This window comes from Schistocerca americana, chromosome 3, assembly GCF_021461395.2.
Source record: "Schistocerca americana isolate TAMUIC-IGC-003095 chromosome 3, iqSchAmer2.1, whole genome shotgun sequence".
In the NCBI taxonomy this organism is placed as follows: Eukaryota; Metazoa; Arthropoda; class Insecta; order Orthoptera; family Acrididae; genus Schistocerca; species Schistocerca americana.
Genome location: NC_060121.1, coordinates 401,866,586 through 401,891,806, shown reverse-complemented (window position 1 = coordinate 401,891,806; position 25,221 = coordinate 401,866,586). Strand labels below are relative to the sequence as shown.

The 25,221-nt window shown below is 40.7% G+C and overlaps 1 protein-coding gene across 2 annotated transcripts in view; it reads left to right on the top strand.

Annotated features, from left to right (window-relative positions):
- The window catches only part of LOC124605855, a 118,798-nt gene that overhangs the window by 15,670 nt on the left and 77,907 nt on the right, over window positions 1-25,221 (top strand). The window contains exons 2-3 of one of the 2 annotated variants that reach the window (XR_006978685.1): window positions 3,899-4,064; window positions 8,763-10,272. The exons of the other annotated variant lie outside the window; for it this stretch is intronic. The gene's annotated coding sequence lies outside the window, so the exon portion shown is untranslated. Of the gene's footprint in view, window positions 1-3,898; window positions 4,065-8,762; window positions 10,273-25,221 lie in introns of those variants that run through there. 2 annotated transcript variants of the gene reach the window in all.

Genomic DNA, 25,221 nt, shown 5'->3' with positions numbered 1-25,221 from the left:
TTCATTCTAATAAATAATTTTCAGTCTGTTCCCTGCTAAAGTTATTTAGTTCAGCTGCAAGTACATTTACACTAACTTTCTCGAGGTCATCATTCGCTACATTCTTAACTGCTTTTTCACACCTGTCCACCAACTTTAAATCAAAGCACTTGGCGACTTCCTCTACTTTCGTTTTCTGCACAACAGCTAAATTACTCTCTATCCCTGAGGAAGTACGTCCCTATGCAACATTCCTATCTATAACACTGTCGTCGGCTTTTACAATTTGTGGGAAGTCAGTACAGCTAATAAGTTCCTTGACCTCATTGTTATTGCTATCCCCTTCATCCATCAACTCCTCCTCATCAGAATCTTGCAAAACTGTCTCTACTTCCTTGACCGGAACTTTAGCCTTTAGATTGCTATTACTGTCGAAGATGTATGCTTTTACTTCATCTTCGTCATTTGGCAAAACGTCCTCAAAATCATTCCAGAACTCGAATGGGTGAATTTGTTTGTGTAGATGAAAACGTAAAAATTGACGATATCCGATGAAGGCGTCAGCTGAAGCAACACGCTGTACAGTAGTATTGTAAGACCTTTCAGAGGTTACTCTATTTTCTATGTTAGTAATACTAGTATTTAGCTGTAGTTCCACTGCTTCCACTCTGTCAGAAATTTTTTTATCAGGATTCTCATATAATTTAACACAGATTTTACTTTCTTAATATCCTTTTGATAAGATTTACCTTAGTAGTTATTTCTTCAAATCTATAGAGCAACGTATGGATTCATTGCCCATTCTTTCTGACAACCTCCCTTCCATAAGATCATCTGCGGCTTTGAAATCAGTTTATATCTGTTCCTTTATTAAGAATGGATGACATGAAAACAGGGCTATGATTTATACCTGACTATCCCGTGGTAGGTTTAGGAGCTGGATACTGACTTCAGAATTAGTGATTGTAATAAAATGTAGCTCAGATCGAATGATGAGGTATTAAGAAAGATCTTACTTATGGAATGGCGTAGGTGCATGGGACTGGCCGGAAAACCTATAATGTTATTGGAGAATGTTAGCAATTGTGTCATTGCGTGTTCAACAAAGGAATCCTGTGACCGTGTTGTTTACAACTGAAATAATTACAGAATAATTTGAAGGCGTCGCACATACAGATCCCTGAACTAAACGTTTAAGAAGACGATGTTCTTAGATATTCTGGTTGTGCAATTTACACTAACAGCACTGACAATTTCTGCTGGCCAAATGCATCCTTTTGTTATCGGTGTATAGTGACAGTCTGACAGACAATCTACATCTGTAATGAGAAACATGGATAATTATTTAATGTGGTGATGACTAAAGTTAATTAAATTATTAGAACTACTAACTGAATTCACTTACATATATTTTAAGATAAGTATGTAAATGTTAGACATTACAAAATGGCTATTTTACCTGCAATGGGAAAAGGGCTTGTGGTCATAACCACAGCTAAAACAGAAGTGTGTCTCCTTGATGGCAACGAGGGAGAAATAAAACAATCATTCATTTATTGAAACAAAATGTATCATAGAAATCAGTTAAAGGTTCATAAAAGGCGCTCATCATTGCTTTATCGATGGTGGGGTGTTACACTGCCTGCAATGGTGCTTTGTCAGTTCGTCTTTGGCTATGTTATTTGCTTACATCTCATATTTTGGAGCAATATGATCCGATTTTAGTATGATTTAGTAATTTAGAGAGCCATAGCAACATACTTTGAATCAGGAAATCTTGCAGCGTATGTCAAAAATTCGTTTACTGTAGTCACCATCAAGTAAGTCTAGATAAAATATATAAAAAGCAATATGAGACCATCAATATCATCTGCTATATTTATTCAGTATAGGACATGATGGTTAGTTGATGCATTACTGGCAAACTTCTAAAAAATCAGGTGCTCGTCGTTTGGTTTCTGTACCATGAGTACCTTGTCTCAAGTAGGTCAACACTCAAAGTGCCAATACCCTTTACATAGTTTCGTACATTTTAAAGACTATTTAACAAAGAACAGACTTTGTTCCCTATGTTCCACCTTATCTATCACTTTGTTTATGTTGCACATAAAAGTTTCTATTTGGTGTCTTACGATTACATCTTGGTATTATTTAGCAGTTAAATTTTTTGTCACATGTAAGAGAGAGATGAAATTTACAGATGTACTGACATAAACGTTTTTGCAGAAAGGTGTAAAACAGAGAGGGTAGACTTTATGGTGCTTACTGATTTTTGACATTGGAAATGTTGTAAGTTATACCCAGAACGTTTTATTTCGTACTGTACACGCTCAAATGAGATGGTATGTTTATTAATTGACACATTTCTTATTTTTGGAATATATTGACCAACATGCTGCCAGTTAATGCAGATCTTGAGAAGTTTTTTGTTGCAGATGGAAATACTCTAGTACTGTCAATATCATTTCATATTTTTGAACTTGGGATAATACACTAATCAGATGGGTAGTTTTGAACATGGAACAATATTCAGAGCAGTCATATATTTTTGAAATTCAGATTGTTAAGTACTTCCCAGTTTTGCAATATTCAGATATGTGTGTGTGTGTGTGTGTGTGTGTGTGTGTGTGTGCGTACGTGTGTGTGTGTGTGTGTGTGTGTGTGTGTGTGTGTGTGTGTGCGTACGTGTGTGTGTGTGTGTGTGTGTGTGTTGCTGATGATGAAGCAAAATAATTTTACACCTGAAAATGCTTTATGTTAAACCACAAAGGTAAATTTTTATCATGATGCAAAATCCACATTGTTCGGATACTTTTGGGAATGGGTCAAAATCATACCATTCAGCTAATTTTGAATATGGCAAATAAAACTGAACTCGTTCGAATGCTTTTGGAAAGGACAGAAAAAAATTAAGATTTTATAGATGCTTTCGAACAAGGTGTGAAACTTCTGATCGTTCGGATACTGTAGAACATGGCACTAAAATGACCGCTAGCATTAGTGAGCTACTCCCATTAATAATAATAGTACTATGGAAGCAACTATAAAACGGGAGGAAACATAGACATCATGATAAGTTCTTTAGATGTATACCCACACAGTGCGTTTTTGAACTTTTTCAGAAATACATCTGTCAGTCAATGCGAAAAGCAGCTATCCACTCCCAATAATTTAATTATAGTATTTAGTTACACCTACGACAAGTTCTTAGAAAAGAGATTATTCCGCCATAGCTAAAGCTCGAAATATATGGTGACTTATTGTATTGAGTATTTAGACTGCTGCTCACTAATATCTTATGTATTATTTGTCTTGAATTCAAATTTCCCAAAAGTTTCTAACATTCTCCTGATGTGACTCACAGAATATATACTTCCGGAACTCTTTTTAAACACCTCGACTATTATACAAATCGTACACAAAAATGAAATCTTTAACCTAGCTGCACTTCCAGACCTACGCCTATGACGGATTTAAATGTCACTACGTACTAAACTATGTTGTTTCAGAACCCAAACAAAGAATGAAGTTGTTGTTCACTTTGTCTTTAAAGCCTAGAATACTATAATAAGGATACAAACTGCGCTCTCTTGCTCATTTCCATATCGCTCATATTCATTGGAAAGATGACTGCTATGTTCGTTGTATTTAGGTATCGTTTTTAGCGTGCGAGCAATAAGTGCTATTTTGATTACTTATCCCACTTGTGGACAGAAAAATTAAGAGGCCCGAACAAAATTTCATATTTTCATGTGTACAGCAGAATTTATCATTGTTATTTTTTTATGTCTACAGCTTTGGATTAGTGAAACAGATAAAGGCGATAAGTGTACTATCTGATGCGGTTGTAATGATTCATTGCATACATAACATGACGTATTTTAAGTCTCAGTAATGTCTCAGTATTTCTCTATTGCAGGGAGAACATGAAAAGCCAGCACAAGAGGTGGAACATGATGGATAGGGATTATAGAAGAAACAGACTACGACATACCGCTATCTTATCATAGATCTACTGCACATACTCTGACACAATTCTGTCTCTCTTATCACCTTTCCTATCATGGCATCAAAAATCAATTACGGTAAAATTTAAATGTATTATAGGCAATAAAATTTTCTTGTTTTAAAACTGTTACCACTGCGCCAAATACTAAAGTATGTATTATAACAAAATAAATTTGGCTGGACTGTTTATGTACTGATTTAAAGAAATTATATAAATCGCAACAGTAATTAGTATTAACAAATTTGTCATAGCAAAATGCACCCATACAACCGTAACGTGACACCTCGTAATGAATGTCAGAGCTGAGCAGTTCTAGGAGTATGTCTTTGCATATTTGCTATACGATGATTATTATTGTATTATCTTTTTCTAAAGGGTGGACACTTACAGAAACTCTTATATGCCATGGTTAGGTTGTTCAGGATGGCAAAGTGGTTATTTACTAAGATGGGAAAACCTGTCCAGAAATTCACTGGTTGGACAATGTAGAATTTCAAAGCTGAGAGCAGTAGTCGGAGTTTCTTGTGACTTTGTTTGGTATTTTTATCAGTTATCCCGCATTTTAATGCTCGTGCTAAAAGTGGACGAAAATTCTCATGTTATTGCCGAAATACCTTGCTGTAGTGGGAATGAAATTCTGACATTGCCTATCCATACCTCACCAGAGAGGCTTTAGAGCAATATTGGCTTAATTTATTGTTTATGTATATGATACTACTGATTTTTGTAATTACATGTGTATATATCATGAACCTAAACCAGACAACTGGGTCAGGGTCCAATACCAGCAGTATCCTGGTTACTGTGGGGTGAAGACATATTTAAGTTTGCATACACCACATGTACTTCAAAACCAGAAGAAGAAGGTCTTGGTGTAATCTATTTTACGTCGAAATGCTGTGTTCTGGCTACGAGGTGTGTAAGAATAGCAGTAAGACAGACAACATTGTGAGTGATCTGGCAACACTGAATTGTTGTACTAGTGTGAACTGGTGTGATCACCCCCTTCCAGACGCTCAGTCCAAGTTTCAGCTCCGTATACGCCCATCACATGATTTTTGTGAGCGCCGTCAGTGAAGTTGTGTTTTTGTTGTATTTTAAGGAAATGGAACAGTTGTCCTTAGAGCAACAATATCTCTTCAAGTTTTGTGTTAAAATTGGGAAAACCGCGAGCCTGATTTGGAAAAGTTAAAACAGGTAAAGGGGAACATTCATAATCGAGCACACAAGTTTTTCGTTGGCACAAATCAATTATGGAAGGCTGAGAATTCGTTTAAGATGAACCTCGTTCGGAGAGACCTTCAACTGCAAAAACCGACGGAAACTTCTAACTTGTGAGTGCTCTTGTAAGATTTTTCATCCAAGACAAACTGTCAACCAAATGTTTTACAAACATGCTCTTGAGAGGCTCAGGAGAAGAGTGAGTCGAGTGAGAGCGGACATTACAGACAAATGAATACTGCAACATGACAACAGCTCATCTCACACGGCCACTTCTATCACGGATTTTTTTTTTAGCTAAAAAGGCATTCCTGTTGTTCCACAGCTCCCCTGTTCACCTGATCTGAGTCCCTGTGAATTCTTGCTCTTCCAGATATTCAAAAAATCTTGAAATGTGTCATATTGGGACTCTGGAGTACATTCAAAAGATTGTAACCGATATTATAATGCTCTATCGGTTGAAGCTCTACAGTCTTGTTTCAAAGACTGAGAGCGACAACTCCGCCGGTGTATAGCTGCCGAAGGGAACTGCTTTCAACGGGACAATATTGTCGACTGAAAAAAATAAAAACCGCAGTGCATGAAACAACAGTCTTATTATTTTTCTCATTGACCTCGTGTACACCGATCGCCCAGACCATTACGGCAACCTGCCTAATAGCTGTTATGTCCATCTCAGGCACGGATAACGGCGGTGAAGCGTCATAAAATGGAATTAATGAGGCCTCGATGGTCACTGGAGATAGCTGGCACGTCTGCACACCCAAGTCATCCAGTTTTTCAAATTCCACGGAGGGGGCGATGAGCTCTGATGCCATGTTCAATCACATCCCAGATATGTCCGATCGGGTTGAGATCTGGCAAGTTGGAGGCCCAACTCATCAATTGGAAAATTCCTACTGTCTTCCTCGAACGACTTTACTGGCCTTGTGACACAGCGTGTTATTTTGTTGAAAAAATGGCACTGCCGTCGGGAAACTTAATTGCCATGAAGTGCTGTACGTGGTCTGAAACCAGTGTACGATACTCCTTGGCCGTCATGATGCCTTCCACGAACTTCACTGGACCCATGGAGGCCCACGTAAATGTTCCTCAGGGCATAACGGAGCCGCCTTCAGCATGTCTCTGTCCCTCAATACAAGTGTCGAGGAGCTTTTCCTCTGGATAACGACGGATTCCAGCCCTCCCACCGGCATGATGAACAAGATGTCGCGATTCATCAAGCCGAGCAACACAATGCCACTGTGCCAACATCCAGTACATATGGTCAAGTGCCAATTTCTGTTGTACTAGCCGATGTAGTTGTGTTAACATTAGTACTTGCATGAGTCGTCGGCTGCGGAGGCTCATCGTCATGTGTGTTCAGTGCGTTGTGCGTTTAGACACCTTGTACTCTGCACAGCGTTAATGTCTGACGCCAGTTCCGCCACAGTTCGCCGTCTGTCCCATTGTACGACTCTGGCCAGCCTACGACGTCCGACATCTGTAATGAGTGGCGGCCGCCCAACCCCACAATGTCTGGACATGGTTTCACCTTAGCATTCCTCGAACATCCGAGAAGTAGTGCAGTCTCCGATATGCTCGTGTCGAACCTCCGGGCCATCACAATCTGCCCTCGGTCAAACTAAAACAGATAGTGGCTCTTCTCTACATTCTACACATGGAGAACAAGGTCACTGATATTACGCGCAACGTGCATATGTCTGACTAGGAATCATTTCTCGCCAGGTGAGTTGCTGACACATGAACTCCGTCTTCAGGCCACGAGTGGCCTACCGGGACCATCCGACTGCCGTGTCATCCTCAGAGGAGGATGAAAATAGGAGGGGCGTTGGGTCAGCTCACCGGGCTCCCGATCGTAAGATGGTATTCTTGACTGAAGTCCCCTACTATTCGGTAGGGTAGCTCCTCAATTGGCATCACGAGTCTGAGTGCACCCCGAAAAATGGCAACAGTGCACGGCGGCTGGATGGTCACTCATCCAAGCGCCTGCCACGCCCAGCAGCGTTCGGTGATCTCACGGGAACCGGTGTATCCACTGCGGCAAGGCCGTTGCTTGCTGAGACATGGACGTTCTTATATCGATAGTAGGTCGGTGATCAAAATGTTCCGGCTGAACAGTGTACATGGTACATCCAGAATCGTAGGAAAGAACCTGGCCACTCCAAGAGCGGACTTGTTGGAGAAATACAGGTCAAAGTCTTAAAAATTCCATTTATACTCGGCTACAAGCAGTAACACTACACGCATAAAAGTGACATCATATGGAGCGTCGTCAGCCCCAGAGGGACGACTGCAAAGAAAATATGTGACACAGCCATGGGTCATCCATCTAGAAGACCAGTGAGTCATAATATCCTCAATACCGGTGAAAAATCGTACGAGAAATTGTCTCTCTCTGTGAGCGCGCTTTTTATCACTAGAAGTCCGCAGCACTTTGTACAAGACTGTTAACAGGACGATACCGAGCAACGAGAAACTAGCAGGTATGCATCTCATCATGACAGACCCCTTCAACACGTGCAGTGAAGTAGACACCCTGGAGTACAGGAGTTTATGTCGAACACTCACAGACATCTGGAAAACTAGTAAACCAATACTGAGCCTGCTAAACAGAACCGCACCTAAACATTTCGCTGCAACAACAATCACGACACGACGTGGATAATCGACCATCTATCGCCTGTGACACAATGAGAAATTATAATTTCTATGGAACAAATATAAAAACACAAGTAAAATGCTACGTGGTTGGTTCTCAGGATGATAACTTTTGATCTCAATTGCTATTTACGAGTTTCTGCAAAATATTGTATCTAGACTCCACTTTATAACGGATCTATTCACAGTGGTGTCTACATGGTATCGATATATTCAACTTCGCACACAGATAGGTTGGATAACTGTGTGTTACATTGTGGTATTTTTCATGAAAGCATTGAGTTTTCGCTTTTCTTGCCCAGATCGAAGGTCGAAAATGCTTACTTGAGTCCTTGATGGATTCGGCTTAAGAGAGTGATTTTGATAGTGTACTAACAAGACTCTGGGAGTCCTCACAAATTTCTGCTCTACCCCCTCGAAAGTCCTCCCCAGAGCTGTGGTTGTCAAGTCATCTGTACAAAAAAATATATATTTTTCAATTCAATAACCTTTCTCAACAGACGTATACTTTAAGATATTTTATTTTATCCTGAAAGCAACGAGTTTCTGCAATTCATTTAGCCATCTTAAGGCCCCATTTTTTTTCGAATCAACGAACTTATCTTATCGCTCCATAAAACTGGATATCGTGAATTTCAATCGTTGTGCAGCTGCTTTTTACGAAAGTGTGACAGCAACTGACAGTGAATTTTCAAAGTGCCATGAGACAGGTCAAATTCTATGTCGGGTACACTTTGCAGTGTGCAGTTTGAAATGTAAGGCCGTTAGAGACTAATTCTCTCCAACTGCCTTAGTTTGAAAAAGCGGTATTTTTATATTAATTTATTGCTAAGCAGGATGGTAATTCTTAGTGTGAAGATGTTATAAATTTCTTGTATTTATGATGTTACAGAAAGAATGAGTAGTAAGAGATTACGTCGCAACATTGTGCGAGACCGAAGATGATCGCACTCCGCGCTGCCGTACGAGAAATAAGCTGAGGGACAGTCGACGACGTGGCCGCTATCTGACGACGAGACGTCCACAAATAAAACTACATTAACCATTGAAAGTGTGGTTAACGGTGATCACTTACTAGCCTACATGGTTCCAAACGGTATTATACGTGTTATGGTAGTCTGGTTTTACCTAAGTTACGAACAGGGACCACTGGTATGTTGAGGAAGGTTACAGCTGTGATATGAAATCCTTAGGTAGCCCAATTTGTTTCACATTTGATGGGGAGAAATATTGGATGTTAATTTTTGCAGGAAATTTGAATTTTTGGTCGTCATAATTTGGTTTGATCATTCACTGAGTATTAATGACTTAACTAGTTGTAAATTCGACTGTTATAGAAGTTGTTCAGCATTGGTTGGAAGCTATTGAGTAGCTACTGAGTAGCTAGTCTCATTAACTTGTAGAAAAGAAATTGGTGTTTCGTCGGCAGGAATAGAAAACAGTTTGTTAAAATTCATGGTGAAACCTTCAGCTGTCATTTGTTTTGCACAATTCGATACTAGTTTCGATCGATGACCATTGTCAAGCTTAGCCTAAGACAAATAAATGAATCCATTAGAGACTACACAGTTACGGGAAAATATGAGGTTAAATAGTATTTCACTTACTGGCATAAACTGTAGCAAAATTATACCATAATTTGAACAATAGTTACTTGCTCTCTTAATCCCACCATAGTACGTAAAAAATTTCTCACAATAATAATTGTGTAGGATCATTTTCGTCAAGAATCAACTTCACATCGATAGCGCGTAACACACTGACAGACGAAACTAGGCTAAAAATTCAAGGACACTGTCAAAGAAAATACCTTGTCGGGGATAAATTGATAGTACACGGTAGCAATTGTAGTGTCAATTTACTAAGAGGTACATTATAATCTTTGGTTCCAAGTAAACCCTGTACACCAGTGAGCTAGATCGTGAAGTTCAATATGTACAAACGTACTACATCAAGAAATGCCACACAGGCGACGTTTGGAATTTTTTCCTGTAAGGATAGAAGTACTGGAGAATGATGATCTCTCTTTGTGGGCATATTTATTGAACGTAAGTTTTTATGTGCACATAAATACCTGTCAGTTTTTCTGGAAACTGTAAGGTATGTTTTATAATTTCTGGGGTATTACGTTTATTTTTCATTATCTTACATGCATTACTCTCTAGAGGTCAGCCTCCCGCCCCCCTTCTAGTACATCCTAAAGAGTGACAATGCAAATATAATGTTCATCTGTGTCATACTATTGATTCTTCTGTAATAATGTAAAATGGTCTCTAAAGGAGCAAACAATTTCTGATATAGTTTGATAACATTACTTACGTGAAGTCTCTTTCGTGGGAAGGTTTTGTAAGTGTAATTATGGAAATGTTTGGAGATCGGGGCTATCGTATTGGACTGCACTATTGAACTTAAGTTTTATATTATACTCTTTGAGCAAAACTGGGTTTCAACATTTGTGTATATACGTTTTCTAATGTCAGTTGATTAACTTCTTCTTTGGAATTACAATATTTCCTGGTAATAAATATTTAAATGTTAAATGTAACATTTTTATGAATTCCTGTCAATAATTATTATCTATTTCTTAGGCATGACAGGGATTACTGATAACGGTAGCTGTTTCAAAAGATGTGTAAAATTAGACATTTTTAAGGTTGTATATGTGACATACATCTGGTCCTCATCTTATGAGGAGCGTAGGTCGTATTGTTATTATTTGTTTTGTGTTTCACATTCAGTTTTTCTTTTGGTTAACCTTGAGCCCTTATATCCACTCCCAAACCAGCACTCTGCCATGAGTTCTTATGCCTTGTATGGTTTTATTTTGTTATGTCTTGGTGGGCAGATCCTAGAGATGGTTTGCGGTGTTGATAAAAAAAATTGCCTACCCCCCACACTATTCACATCTCTTAAAAGTTGTATAAAATTAAGCCATTATGCCACTGGTTAAGCAGTAAGTGTGCACCGTTGTTTGTCCCCATCGTTCCATCAGCTGTTCTTCGCCCTTACTTCTAACCTTCTATTTAAGGAACAAGTATGTAAAGTAAATAAATAAATAACATTAAAAATTAACATGGTTTCCTCCAGCTTTCTCTGTAGTGTGTTCTATACTCAATTCACCACATAATTTCTTCTGTTTAGAAAGATTCCTCCCCCACCCACCCCCCTCCACAGTGTACGTGGAAAGACAGCCCTCCTAATTACAAAACTGACACTGGAAGTTAAATTAAATTTTTGAAGTCGTTTAATTTACCTTCAATTCAGTGCCTTCAGTATTTAATTTTCTTCTGAGTACATTTTCTGCCCTCACATTTCTGATTTCCGCGCACATTTTCATTTGAAATTAGAATGGTTGCCGTTATTACAAATTTCGTAGAGAGGGAACAGCTTGCAGCACACTTGCGTAATGTGCCGTTGATAAGGTTGTGCTCTAAATTTTCAGAACTTATTAGAATATACAATATCCAACACCCCACCATAAGTTTGACATTGCTTTGTTGAGAAAGATGTTTAGTTTCGTGCCCTCTATTGTTTCAGAAAACTAGTAAAGTTACTATCGTACACCTTGAATAATGTTCTATTACAGTCGAAATAGTTTGGAATGTAGGAAAAAAAGTTGTAATAAACTATGTCGACAACTTCTCGCTGCAGCTTTGAAGGCTGTTGCATGAATAGCGAATGAGTGTGCAAATGTGAAATACCAATGGAGAAATGCTCCTATCAGAGCACATAAAGGGCGAACATGCCCCTGTTTAAAATTCTCTAATGGAAAAGTGGGGTACCAGCTGCCTCAGTCTACCTTCCTCAGCAAATTTAAATACACTACTGGCCATTAAAATTGCTACACCACGAAGATGAAGTGCAACAGATGCGAAATTTAACCGACAGGAAGAAGATGCTGTGATATGCAAATGATTAGCTTTTCAAAGCTTTCACACAAGGTTGGAGCCCGTGGCGACACCTACAACGTGCTGACATGAGGAAAGTTTCCAATCGATTTCTCATACACAAACAGCAGTTGACCGGCGTTGCCTGGTGAAACGTTGTTGTGATGCCTCGTGTCAGGAGGAGAAATGCGTACCATCAGGATTCCGACTTTGATAAACGTCGGATTATAGCCTATAGCGATTGCGGTTTATCGTATCCCGACATTGCTGCTCGCGTTGGTCGAGATCCAATGACTGTTAGCAGAAAATGGAATCGGTGCGTTCAGGAGGGTAATCGGTACGCCGTGCTGGAACCCAAAGGCCTCGTTACACTAGCAGACGATATGACAGGCATCTTATCCGCATGGCTGTAACGGATCGTGCAGCAACGTCTCGATCCCTGATGAGGACGTTTGCAAGACAACAACCATCTGCACAAACAGCTCGACGAAGTTTGCAGCAGCAAGGACTAACAGCTCGGAGACCATGGCTGCGGTTACTTTTGACGCTGCATCACAGACAGGAGCGCCTGCGATGGTGTACTCAATGATGAACCTGGATGCACGAATGGCAAAAGGTCAATTTGTAGGATGAATCAAGGTTCTGTTTACAGCATCATGATGGTCGCATCCGTGTTTGGCGACATCGTGGTGAACGCACACTGGAAGCGTGTATTCGTCATCGCCATACTGACGTATCACCCGGCGTGATGGTATGGGGTGTCATTGGTTACACGTCTCGGTCACCTCTTGTTCGCATTGACGGCACTTTGAACAGTGGACGTTACATTTCAGATGTGTTACAACCCGCGGCTCTACCCTTCATTCGATCCCTGCGAAACCCTGTATTTCAGCAAGATAATGCACGACCGCATGTTGCAGGTCCTGTACGGGCCTTTCTGGATACAGAAATGTTCGACTGCTGCCCTGGCCAGCACATTCTCCAGATCTCTCACCAACTGAAAACGTCTGGTCAATGGTGGCCGAGCAACTGGCTTGTCACAATACGCCAGCCACTACACTAGACGAACTGTGGTATCATGTTGAAGCTGCATGGGCAGCTGTACCTGTACACTCCATCCAAGCTCTGTTTGACTCAATGCCTTGGCGTATTAAAGCCGTTATTATGGCCAGAGGTGGTTGTTCTGGGCACTGACTTCTTAGGATCTATGCACCCAAATCTCACACAGTTTATAGAAGATGGCTCTGAAGCGCGGAAGGTGACAGAAGTGGCATTTGTCGAATTATCAATGGTGTATAATACGGTCAATCACCAGCTACTACTAGTCATGGTCTACATTCTGACCAAAGATTTAGGTCTAACCAGACTCATCGCCTCCCTTCTGCAGATTCGCATGTTATTCGTCGTCTTTCGAGGACGGCGTAGTGGATGGAGACTACAGAAGGATGACCTCCTGCAAGGAAGTGGTTTGGCTCCAGTTCGGTTTAATATACAGGGTGTCCCAGCTATCGTGTCCACCCAAAATATCTCTGGAACAATAACACCTATTGGAAAACGACTTTCATCGCTATCAATGTAGGGCTGGGGCCCATGAATGTACATATTTGGAAACATTCTAAAACGAAAGCATATGTGTTTTTTAACACAAACTTATGTTTTTTTTAAATGGACCTCCTATATTTTTTCTTCAGCAATCCATAGCAAGACAAAGCACATACACAATGGCGTTGATTGCACCGCAATATTCCCATTACATCCCGAGATATTAAGACGCGAAGTTGACGCTTGAAACACCCTACATGCGCTGGTAGCGCACGTCCTGAGGCTCAGGCGTGAACCCCATGCTGCCCGTAATCGCGATGTGATTGACATGTGTAATCACACTTCCATACTTATCAAGAGTTCCGAAACGAATAATACGGTCTGCTGCCACCCTGCATTAACGTCGTACGTTCCAGCAGGTATCCCATAGGCTAGGGGTGATGCGGTTCTGTAACATATCTGTGTACCGCAACGTTAGTCACAAAGTTAACTTCGCTTATCGTTAATCCGTTACTAAAAAGGTAATGGCGTTCAACGTTAAAACTTTACTTTACTGTAGATCTAGCACAAGTGACAGTTAATCATTCACTCGTAATAGTAAAATTCATGTTGATGGTTTTAGTGAAACGAGCAAGTGGACTAAAAGTTTTACCGTTGTTTAGGTAAAAATGTTTTGATTTGGGAAGTTCAGGTAGGACATAGAAGATGTATGTAAACATTTTTAACCAATTGGTTTTATTATCACATAATTATCAATGTTATGTTTATCTAATGCGTTAAATGACAAATTGTTGCAAACAAATGTTTCTTAACATCACTGGGTAAAATGGCCCTTTGTCGAAACTTCCACTGTGATACCAGCACTACATACTAAACATAGCATTGACGTCTCATGCTCAAAGTGATGCCCATTGGCTTGCATACATAGGGTCACTCTGCGGATGAAGGACTGAAGGATGCCTTACTTCGTGCTACTGTTTCCTCTTTGATGGCTGTACAAGCATCAATAATGCGTTGCATCATGTCCTCTGGTGTTGTTGGTTCATGTTGGTAAACAGCATCCTTCACTGCTCCCCAAAGAAAATAATCCAGCGGTGTAAGGTCCGAACATCGGGCAGGCCACCTAACTGGCCACGTCGTCCAATCCACCTACCAGGTAACTTATGTTTCAGAAGTCGTCGTGCTCATAAGGCGTTATGTGCAGGGCATCCGTCATGCTGATACCACATGACCATTCTCCGGTTCAGAGGTACGGTGTCCAAGAGAACAGGAAGATTGTGTCGTATAAATCTGGAGTATTGTCTGCCATTTTTGGATGCCATTTATAAAGAAATGTCCGATAATGGTATCTCCAATAATCCCACACCAAACATTAACTTTCCACGGACGTTGATGCTCTACCTGACGGAGCCATTTTGGATTGTCTGCGGACCAATAATGCATATTCCTCATATTGACAATTCCTTTGTTGGAGAATGATGCCTCGCCGGTAAAGAGATCATCTGCAAAAAAAATTTGGATTAGTCAGAAGTTCTTGCTGAGCCCACCGACAAAATGTTACCCTATTGCGGAAGTCATTTCCATGAAGATCCTGGTGTAAATGAACATGGTAAGGATGAAATTTATGACGTTTAAGAATACGCTGTGCACTTGATTTCGACACACCAACTTCACGTTCAATTTGACGTGTGCTGATTTGAGGATAGCGAGCACAGCAACTTAAACACGTTCATCTGTGCGTGTTCTAGGACGATGTCGAGGTCTTGGATTTAAGCTTCCCGTTTCACGTAGACGAGATGTGAGACGACCAAACATCCGGCGCGAAGGCGATGGCTTGTCAGGGAATCGTCTTCTGTACAGTCGTTCCTCCTGAACAACATTTCGTCCACCTACAACAGGGTACAGTACAGGTATGTAGAGTAGGGTAGAAAACAGACATATTAACTTAATAATCATAATGCTCGCTAACAGTACTATCAACAAACAAGCAATCTCATAACGTATTTCCCGTCAACGTACATTCTCCATAGATCAGCAGCATTTCTACCATATCTTCATGTGTGTACATTATACTGTACAGTATAAGTTCCACAACACAACGTTTATTCACAATGTGTACTACTTCCGTGCCGTCACTAGATTACTCTGATGCACGACTACACTGGCAAGCGGTGTACTGCACGCCAAAGCAACAACAAATGGAATGCTCGGAGGGTGGTGGAGTACAGGAGTTTGCATGGGTCGCAAATCATAAACAAGGCGAAGTGGTTACTGTGGCAGTAGTGGGAACTACGTTGGACACTTGACTAGGTAGAGCCAGGCCCTGCGCGACAGGCACAATGGGTCATATAACGCATTAGATAAACCTGATTTTGGGTGTGCAGGATAAATAAGACAACCTGACGGGTGTACACCGATCGGTACTGGTTCATATTGTGTACGTAGATACGTAAAACGTGCAAGATTGGTTCAAATGGCTCTGAGCACTATGGGACTTAACTGCTGTGGTCATCAGTCCCCTAGAACTTAGAACTACTTAAACCTAACTAACCTAAGGACATCACACACATCCATGCCCGAGGCAGGATTCAAACCTGCGACCGCAGCGGCCGCGCGGTTACAGACTGTAGCGGCTAGAACCGCTCGGCCACCCCGCCTGGCTAAACGTGCAAGAGGGAAACCATTATGTGCTTATGAAAGTTTATGGCAGCAGACCGTATTATTCATTTCGGACCTCTTTATAAGTATGGAGGTGTGATTACACATGTCAATCACATCGCGGTTACGGGCAGCATGGGGTTCATGCCTGAGCCTCAGGACGTGCGCTACCAGCGCATGTTGGGTGTTTCAAGCGTCAACTTCGCGTCTCAATATCTCGGGATGTAATGGGAATATTGCGACGCGATCAACGCCATTGTGTATGTGCTTTGTCATGCTATGGATTACTGGAGAAAAAATATAGGAGGTCCATTTAAAAAAACATAAGTTTGTGTTAAAAAACACATATGCTTTCGTTTTAGAATGTTTCCAAATATGTACATTCATGGGCCCCAGCCCTACATTGATAGCGGTGAAAGTCGTTTTCCAATAGCTGTTATTGTTCCAGAGATATTTTGGGTGGACAAGATAGCTGGGACACCCTGTATACACGAACGATTAACTTATAGGCCCAAACACCAGGAGCTTCCTATATACTGTCGACCTTGCTCTACCCCCCCCCCCCCCCCCAGAACACAGATTTTGAATACAGATACTACAACACAAACCTGCTTAAAATCATGCCCTTCGAAGACCGAGGTGTGTGCTTTTCATTTGAGAAACAAGCCACTCGCAAGTTGAAAATAGTATGGTCGGAGGTTGAACTGGAACACTACGAGACTCGAAAATACCTAGAAGTGACACTTGATAGATCTCTCACTTTAAAAAAGCTCTGCATGAAATGCAAGTCGAAAGTCTCCACCAGGAACAATCTCCTACGGAAATTGGCCGGATCACAGTGGGCAGTCAACATGAAACATTCCGAACATCTGCACTGGCACTCTGTTTTCCTGGGGCAGAGTATGCCTGTCCTGTTTGGTATAATTCTACTCATGCCAGACAGGTGGAAGTAGCTCTCAACGAAACCTGCAGAATTATAACAGGTTGCTTGAAATCCACTCCAGTCGAATGGCTTTACCACCTCGCAGGAATTGCTCCAACACTTGTTTAAAGAGAGATAGCTGCAAACAAGGAAAGAAAGGCAGTGGAACAGGAAATTACTCGTCCTCTGCATGGGCATGACCCGCAACCGCAAAGACTGAAGGAGGAAGACTTTCATTAAGACATCAAAGGAGCTTAGAACCACTGCTGAAAAAGCTAGGTTACAGCTATGGAAGGCTACGACCTATCTTCCCCCTGGTTGGAAAAGAGCTGTTGAAGCTTTACCTCCAGGCCATGACAGGGAATGGACAACGTGGAAGTCCATGAATAGATGAGATTCAGAGTTAGAAGATCAAAACTTAACCTGTCAAAATAGGGATACACTGATTCAAATGATATTCGGTGTGATTGTGGAGAAGAACAGACAGTCCGGCACATGCTTCGGTGTCGATTGTGTACAGAAGATGACCCTTAACACGCCATAGAAAATGCGTTGGAGGTGGCCAAGTTTTGGTCAAAACTAATTTAATCATAACTGTGTAAAATGTATGCACATGTACATGTATGTTCCTGACACGAGAATAATAATAATAAAAGTCGCTAATATCCATCCACTCCTGCTTGCCCAGTCTCACTGACTCATTTAGTTTAACTCATTGTCATTATCTCTTTCTGTAGAAGTGTCACTGTCTCATGTCTCAGAGTCATAGTCTCCTTCGTTCTGTCCTGCTAGTAATGTCTCCTCTTTCCTCACTATCTCCCTCTTCCTCCCTCTCACTGCTGTTGTCTCACTCATTCCTGCCTACTGCTGATGTACCTTCTCACTGTCACTATCTATCTCTCTCCCTCTTTGTCATTGTCGTAGGTGTTGTCTCTCATTATCACTGTCTCTCACAACAGTCCCACTTTCTCGTTCTCTTCATTCCTCTCCCACTGGCACTCCTTCACTCTCTTCCTAGCACTGTTCTATCACTATCAACTATCTTCCATTGCCACTGTGTCCCTCTTCTTCTTCCACACTGCAGTGGTCTCCTTCGGTCTTTCTGTGCCCTGTGCCGTAATCGCTGTCTTCCATCTTCCAATATTTATTACTTATCCGTCTCATCTCCACTGCTACTGTTCCTTCTCCCTCAGAATAAAAACGCGCGAATACTCTCGCAAGCCAACATTTTTGGAACATTTTTAAAGGTGTTGCAGATGGTAACTTCGTTTTCACTCCCGCCTGTGGCTAGGATTGTCATTTACTTTATTCTTGTTAAAAAAAAGTACATTTTTTTCCAAATTGTTTTTGCTGTCTCGATACTTTTCTTATCCCTAGGACTGCGCAATTGTAGGAATAAAGATTGTTTGTTTACCCTGCCTTCCTGTTCCACACAAAAAAAAACAGTGGTCGCGTTGTTGGACCATAAAGCGGAGGAACCGCGTTCCTTTTATTAAAAATAAAAGTGGTCAGCAGGACAGAATTAAAAAAAAGATGGATAGCGGGTTTAAAAAAAATAACTTAAAAGAAAAAAATTAAAAAAGAAAGAAATGGTTAGCGTAGATGACTACCATGAGGAGGATCCGAGTTCGATTCCTTGCACTGCCAACGACTTTTCTTCGGTGGGAGGACTGGTACGGGGTGAGCTCAGCCTCATGAGCCAATTAAGGAGCTATTTGACCGTCCGCTAAACCAGAACCGCATGACGCCTCAAGGCAGAGGACGACACGGCAGAAAAAAAAAATGGTAGAGCAATTGCCCACGAAAGGCAAAGGTCCCGAGTTCGAGTCTCGGTCCGGAACACAGTTTTAATCTGTCAGGAAATTTCAATCACTGTGCTGTCGGACGCTCCTGCGGTTAAAGGCTGAACTAAATCTCAGTAGCGTGTTGCATCGCGTGATGAATCGGAAGTTCTTGTTTTCCCTGTTTTGATTTAATGGCAGCCAGTGTTGAATTCCAGGTGGCGCTTAGTTGAAAACCTGCGTCCCTGTTGATAAGATTGTCCGCCGTACGTATATGTATGGCCTCCTTAACTACACAGTCCCAGAAAGATGACGCTGGGGATAAAATTCCGTCTGTTCGTAAAGCATACGATGTCCCGTGTCCAGGCAGTGCTCCGCTACTGCTGATTTGTGAGGTTGCCCCAAGCGTGTATAATGATGGTGTTCGATGCGACGTTCTTGCACGCTTCGGCATGTCTGTCCGATATTAGATTTTCCACATTGGTATGAGATTTACACAAGCCACGTTTCCTAACGTCAGGGTCGTCTTTGACCGAAAAATAGATTCTTCAGTTTTGCTGGTGGCCGAAAAACATACTTGTTATCGTGCTTTTTGAATATCCTTTCTGTTCTCGAAGACATGCCTCCAAAATAGGGCACAACGCTGTTGCAGCTGGTGCCACCGCATCTTAATTTACATCCCTGCTTCTAGTTTTCTTAGAACGGAACGCATGGCGTATCTGCCTACACGAACGGCCATTCTGTTGGAACACCGATCTCAGGTGTTGTAGTTCACCAGGTAGACTGTCGGCATCTGAGACTACAAGTGCTCTATGTTCCAAAGAGCGTAGGCTACTGTCACGTTGCGCAGGATGATTACAACTTGCGGCCAGCAAATATAGCTCCGTTTGAGTTGATTTGTGATAGATGCTGTGTACCACCAGCTTTTCTTCTGACTATGAAGTCCAGGAATGTTAAGATGCCGTTATTTTCCACTTCCATTGTGAAGTGTATACTGAGGTGGAGTGAGTTGAGATGCTGGAGAAACAGAGCTGTTACCACTACCTGATGCTATTGAACAATTGCATCGATGAAATATTGTGCGAGTTGCACAATACGATCCGGTGGCAAACCCAAGAAGCGTATTTGCATCAGTGATAGTATTCCGAACTTCTAGTAATTGACTTTTATAATCAATTGGATGCAACAAGTTTAACCAAATTGATGCTATGATGAAGAACGTGAAAGTTCTCACTTAATCTAAAATACCTCATAACACAAAGTGTACTTCAGCTTATGAATTTAACTCTTAAGAATTTCAAAAGCAATGCCATCTTATCGAAGTTGTGCGTCAGTCCAAGTACTCCTACATATATCAGACACGGAATATAAACAACTCTCAGGATACTGTTTCAGAATTTCCCATCATTGCTGTAAAGATGCTGAATTACTCAGAAAAAAGAAAAGGTTTCATAACGACTCTCAGCAGCGAGTACACCATATTAGACTATGTACGACAAACACACACAGAAAATTTTGCAAGAACGTTCCACTAAAGAAAGTCTGAGCTCCTTTGTAATACCCCCCCATATTTCTTCCTTTACCATAACCTTGTCCTCTGCATTCACTGATAGGAACTGTTTGTTTCACAAGTACTGTTCGAATTAAATGTGCTACAGCAACTTATGTTTTCTGATTGCAATCCAAGAATCCCAAAACGCAGTTAATTTATCTCATATTTACCAATTTTCTTATTGAAATAAGTATAACGCAGGGTCAGTGTTACGTGTTCAACATCAATTCAGTCAGGAGTTGCATTGACAATAATGCTTCTCATTTTCTGTCTGTGACAGGATGGCACTCCTGACGTGAAGCTTACAACTAGAAGTAAATGAATTCCGAGTATCACTTGACAGATAGTGTACTTGCACCGCATTTTGTATGGATTTTGTTTTGATGGTGGTGAAGAGGTGCAAGCAGAGGTTAGGTTGTGGCTTCGTCAAGAAAGTCAAACATTCTACAGTGACGGTACCAACAAACTGGTCTCTCTTTCGAAGAAATGTATTCGTAGCTAGGGAGACTGTATAGAGAAATAAATACGTAGATATGGAGAATATAGATGTAGAATGTTATTATCGTGTTTGATTCCTTTTTTTATGAAAAAGTAAAATTTGAAATAGTTCAAATGGCTCTGAGCACTATGGGACTTAACATCTGTGGTCATCAATCCCCTAGAACTTAGAACTACTTAAACCTAACTAACCTAAGGACATCACACACATCCATGCCCGAGGCAGAATTCGAACCTGCGACCGTAGCGGTCGCGCGGTTCCAGACTGAAGCGCCTAGAACCACTCGGCCACAGTGACCGGCCTAAAAAGTAAAAACTTTAAGAGTTTTCACATTAAAAATTCGGAGACATTACTTTTCAGCACTTCCTCGTACACATCCATAGCAAGGTTTAGGAACTGGACCACATACAATGAAACTTTAGGCGAAGCGTGACACCATACATTCACTTTACAGTACAAATCATGTATGCGCTCACGTTGAAATACCTCATGGAAGCCGTACACAGTGGCTGTGAGTTGGGCACCAGTGCATAAGATGAAACGTCGCCCTGTATTGTAACCACGCATCTGCTTTCCACCATTGGAAATATAATTCGGCAGTACTGCGGACGCACGGGTCTCACGCTGCCATTCGTCCACCTGATGATCATAAGATGTCCTAGTAACTATAAAGTACTTTTATTTCATTCCAACATCTGTTCCGCCTCATACTTTTCCGGGTGTTTGTCACTGTGAAACAGTAGCCACTTATTCACTTAAATATTAGTTAGTAGGTATACAAATTTAAAATCCTGTGTTTCTCTAGCGAAATATGCATTACATCCTGAACTTCTGATATGCCATTGTAGTTTAGAACAGTCTGTCAACCCCTGACATTGGTAACCCATAGGTATATATTTCGAATATGGTCAGTAATTACACATAAAACACAAATTTTTAACTGAATAAGATATATTTTATTTTCATGTGTGACATAGTGTTTCTACATGCGACAACGAACATGTGACCACCTCAATTACTAGTTATACGTATTTATGGCACCGTTAAATCGTAGATTACAAGATTATATGATGAAAGCTATCTGCAGCACTTCTTGCACACAAAAGAACTTCCGGCAGTGCCTCGATGTCACCGTCTCTGCAAGACATAAAGAAAGCCATAATCGTGTACAAAATATTTTTACGAGAAAACTAAAGTGAGTCCCAAAGGTAAACTACGAAAATGTTGGTACTAAAATAAATTGATCAGTTTCTGCAACAAAAATGGCTTCATGTACATTTATTAACAAGTAAGTTTTTGTAACTCCCTGATGACGACAGGACAACAGATGGATACCAGTTTGGAGAACACTTGGAGATCCAGTATTGGAGTGCAGAGGTCAACATATCTGAAAAGACTTGCGAACAAATGAGATTGAAGTAATAGGTAATATTCTTATTGAATTTCTAAGATAACATGTGTATGTGGAAACGGAACGATTGTTCAGGCTAGTCTCTTGAAGCTATGAGAATGGAGATATACCATCGGACTTCCGCAGAAATTTAATCCACACAATGCACAAGATATCAAAGATTGACCAATGCTATTGCAAATTCATCTTAAGAGCTAATGCATACAGGTTGCTGAGAATAATAATATACACAAGAATGGAAAGATAAATTAAGGACCCTGTCGTGCGGAATGCCCGCACGGCGCCATGTCACGAATTGCGCGGCTCCTCCCGCCGGAGGTTCGAGTCCTGCCTTGGGCATGGATGTGTGTGTGTGTGTGTTTTGTTCTTAGCATTAGTTAGTTTTAGTAGTGTGTAAGTCTAGGGACAGATGACCTCAGCAGTTTGGTCCCTTAGGAATTCACACACATTTGTACATTTAAGGAACTACTAAAATTAGTTGAATTTACCTTTAGGGAAAATAGAGGTACTTCGACACTATGATTTAAAATGGAAGCAAGACTTTAGAAAAATAAAAACAATTTCATATAATTTATTGACCAATAATAAGCTTTTGATAGTGTAAACTGTTATATGTTGTTTGAAATTCTCAGTAATATAGGTAGGCGATGTAGTCAGGAAGAAGGGTAATATACAGATGTAAGCAATCATACATTAACAATTAGAATGGGAGACCAAGTTCTCTTCTACTGATCAAATGCATCTAAGACAAGGATGCACTTCATTGTTCAACGTGTATGTAGAAGAATCAGTAAATAGGAATAAAATTAAGGGTTGAGAAAAGTTATGAGTAAATTGGCTTACGATAATGTCATCTTGTGTCAAAAGTATGAAACAATTAGATGAACTGTGCAACGGCCAGACAAAGCTAGAGGGATATAAAAGCAGACTTGAACAGGCAAAAGAAGAATTCTTCCTCACAAGAACTCTGATTATAATAAACATATACCTCCATTAGGAGAAGAAATTTCTTAAGAATGTACTACCTGTGTACAGCATGGTATGGCTGTGTGTCTTGTACCGACAGAAGTCGCAATATGACTTCACTGCATAGCTTCCAGCGAGCTACAGAAAGGTGTACTAGGAATCAAGATTAGGGGAAAACAGAGATTGCAATACACAAATGTTCGAAATGGTTGATTTAAATACTGTCAGATGGAGAGTTTCAACACAAATCATGGTGGGTCATATGGAGACAGTTAATTAACCGATACCCTCCATGATTCTAGCAGTATCCTGAATAATAACTGAATCAAACAGTCCTATTCCAAGTAACCACGTCTTGATGAAACATTTGCCTCTCGGTGTAAAGAGACTGTGATGTTGTTCGCGAACAACGAGAGAAATCTGCCCGCTTTCCTGAACAGGTGTGAGACAACAAGGAATTATACATAATTTGTAGATGGACAGACACACCTTCTAGGAAAACCAAAGTTTCTACCAACAGCTCAAAAATATTAATAGCACAACGATTACTTATATACAAGTAGATATTACATAAATGAGATTGAATGTAAAATTGTCATTAAAAGGAAGTGATATTATAAACAAAAACATGACAACATTTAAAACATGAGCGTAATATTAGTATTAAAACGTTTTAAAATCAATGTTTAGTGTTATAATTAGAGTGAAGATGACTTTGTGCATATTTTGTTTTTGAGTTCTTGATGAGAATCACATGAAAGAGAACGGGAAATCAAACGTGTCTGTGATTTACTTACCCCGGGTGGAGATACCGTCCGCCTGCAAGCTCCTTCTACCCACGTTTCGCCGTCAGGACAACGTGAGGGAAACGTCACAATATTCGAACAGCAATTCTTGGCTCCCTGTGCATTTTGCCACTGACTGTCAGCGGAGATACGAAGGGGTAAAAATGTTGCTATTAGAACGAGGCACAGAATGGTAGAGGAGAACATATTTTCTCATCAAAGAACGCCGGAAAGACCGTAGTGAGAGCTACACTACGTATGGGCAGATATTTTATACCTACAACCAAACAAGTTGGCCTTTAGAAGAATAAGTTCCTGCTTAACTCACCTGTCGTTTGTGGATTTCCAGACGTGGGACTTGGCCAGTTGATCTACAGATGACTTGCTACACTCAGGAAATTTCTTTTATTGTTTGTCCTGTCTTGAGGCTCACTAACGTAATTACTGTTTTTGCCTGACCACGAAGAAACACTTTGTTGTGACCCTATGTTTTCCCTATTCATAACCAAATCCTCTCCGCCACTAATAAATGTACTTGGTTTCGGTAGTTGTGACATCAACCAAAGTTATTGGCTTTTATCCTTCTGAGACCGAACGAAGCAAACAATGGTTGCACCTGTTGATATATTGCAGCTTGCCTTTTGATGTTGTCGCTATCGAAATATTTCAGTTTTAGTATTAGCTGATAAGTTTATCAAAGTCGGTGAAACGTCTGTCAAAATCAGCGAGATTTGTACTCAGATATTTTCACTTGGTTGGTGTAATTCTCATTTTTTACGCGCAACGGAAGAGAAATACGGACGAAAAGTTCTGTATGTCGCTTCAAATCAAGATGAAGCTGTTTAAGAAAGATGATGACAAACGGAGGTCGAAAATGGATATCAATAAGGAGCATTGGAATTTCTAAAGCAAGAATATCTAGAACGATTAGAAATAAATGTCAGACTCTAGCAATTCGTGAGTGCAGCGTGTTCAAGCCAGAGAGGAAACTTACGCTAACGGTTAAACACGAAGATGTGGAGAGTGTGTGGCTTGTACCATTCATACGAAAAATGTCTTGGAAACGTGTGAACCTAAATATCTGGCTGCTACAGAGAACTGAAACTGCAGAACAAAAGTTTAAAATTTTGTGGTAATCCCGGTTGGTTAGAACGGTTCAAGAAAACGAATGGACTAGTATTAAAATGTCGCCAGTGACGAAGCTAATCAAGTTTTACTACAAATTCGATGTAGTCTACGTTGTCTTCACTGAAAGAACACTCATGCAGCAGAATGCGTCAACAGTGCCACCAATATTGTCCTGTTTTTGAAACTGTTCACCTAACAAAGATCTATCGTTTAAGGGACA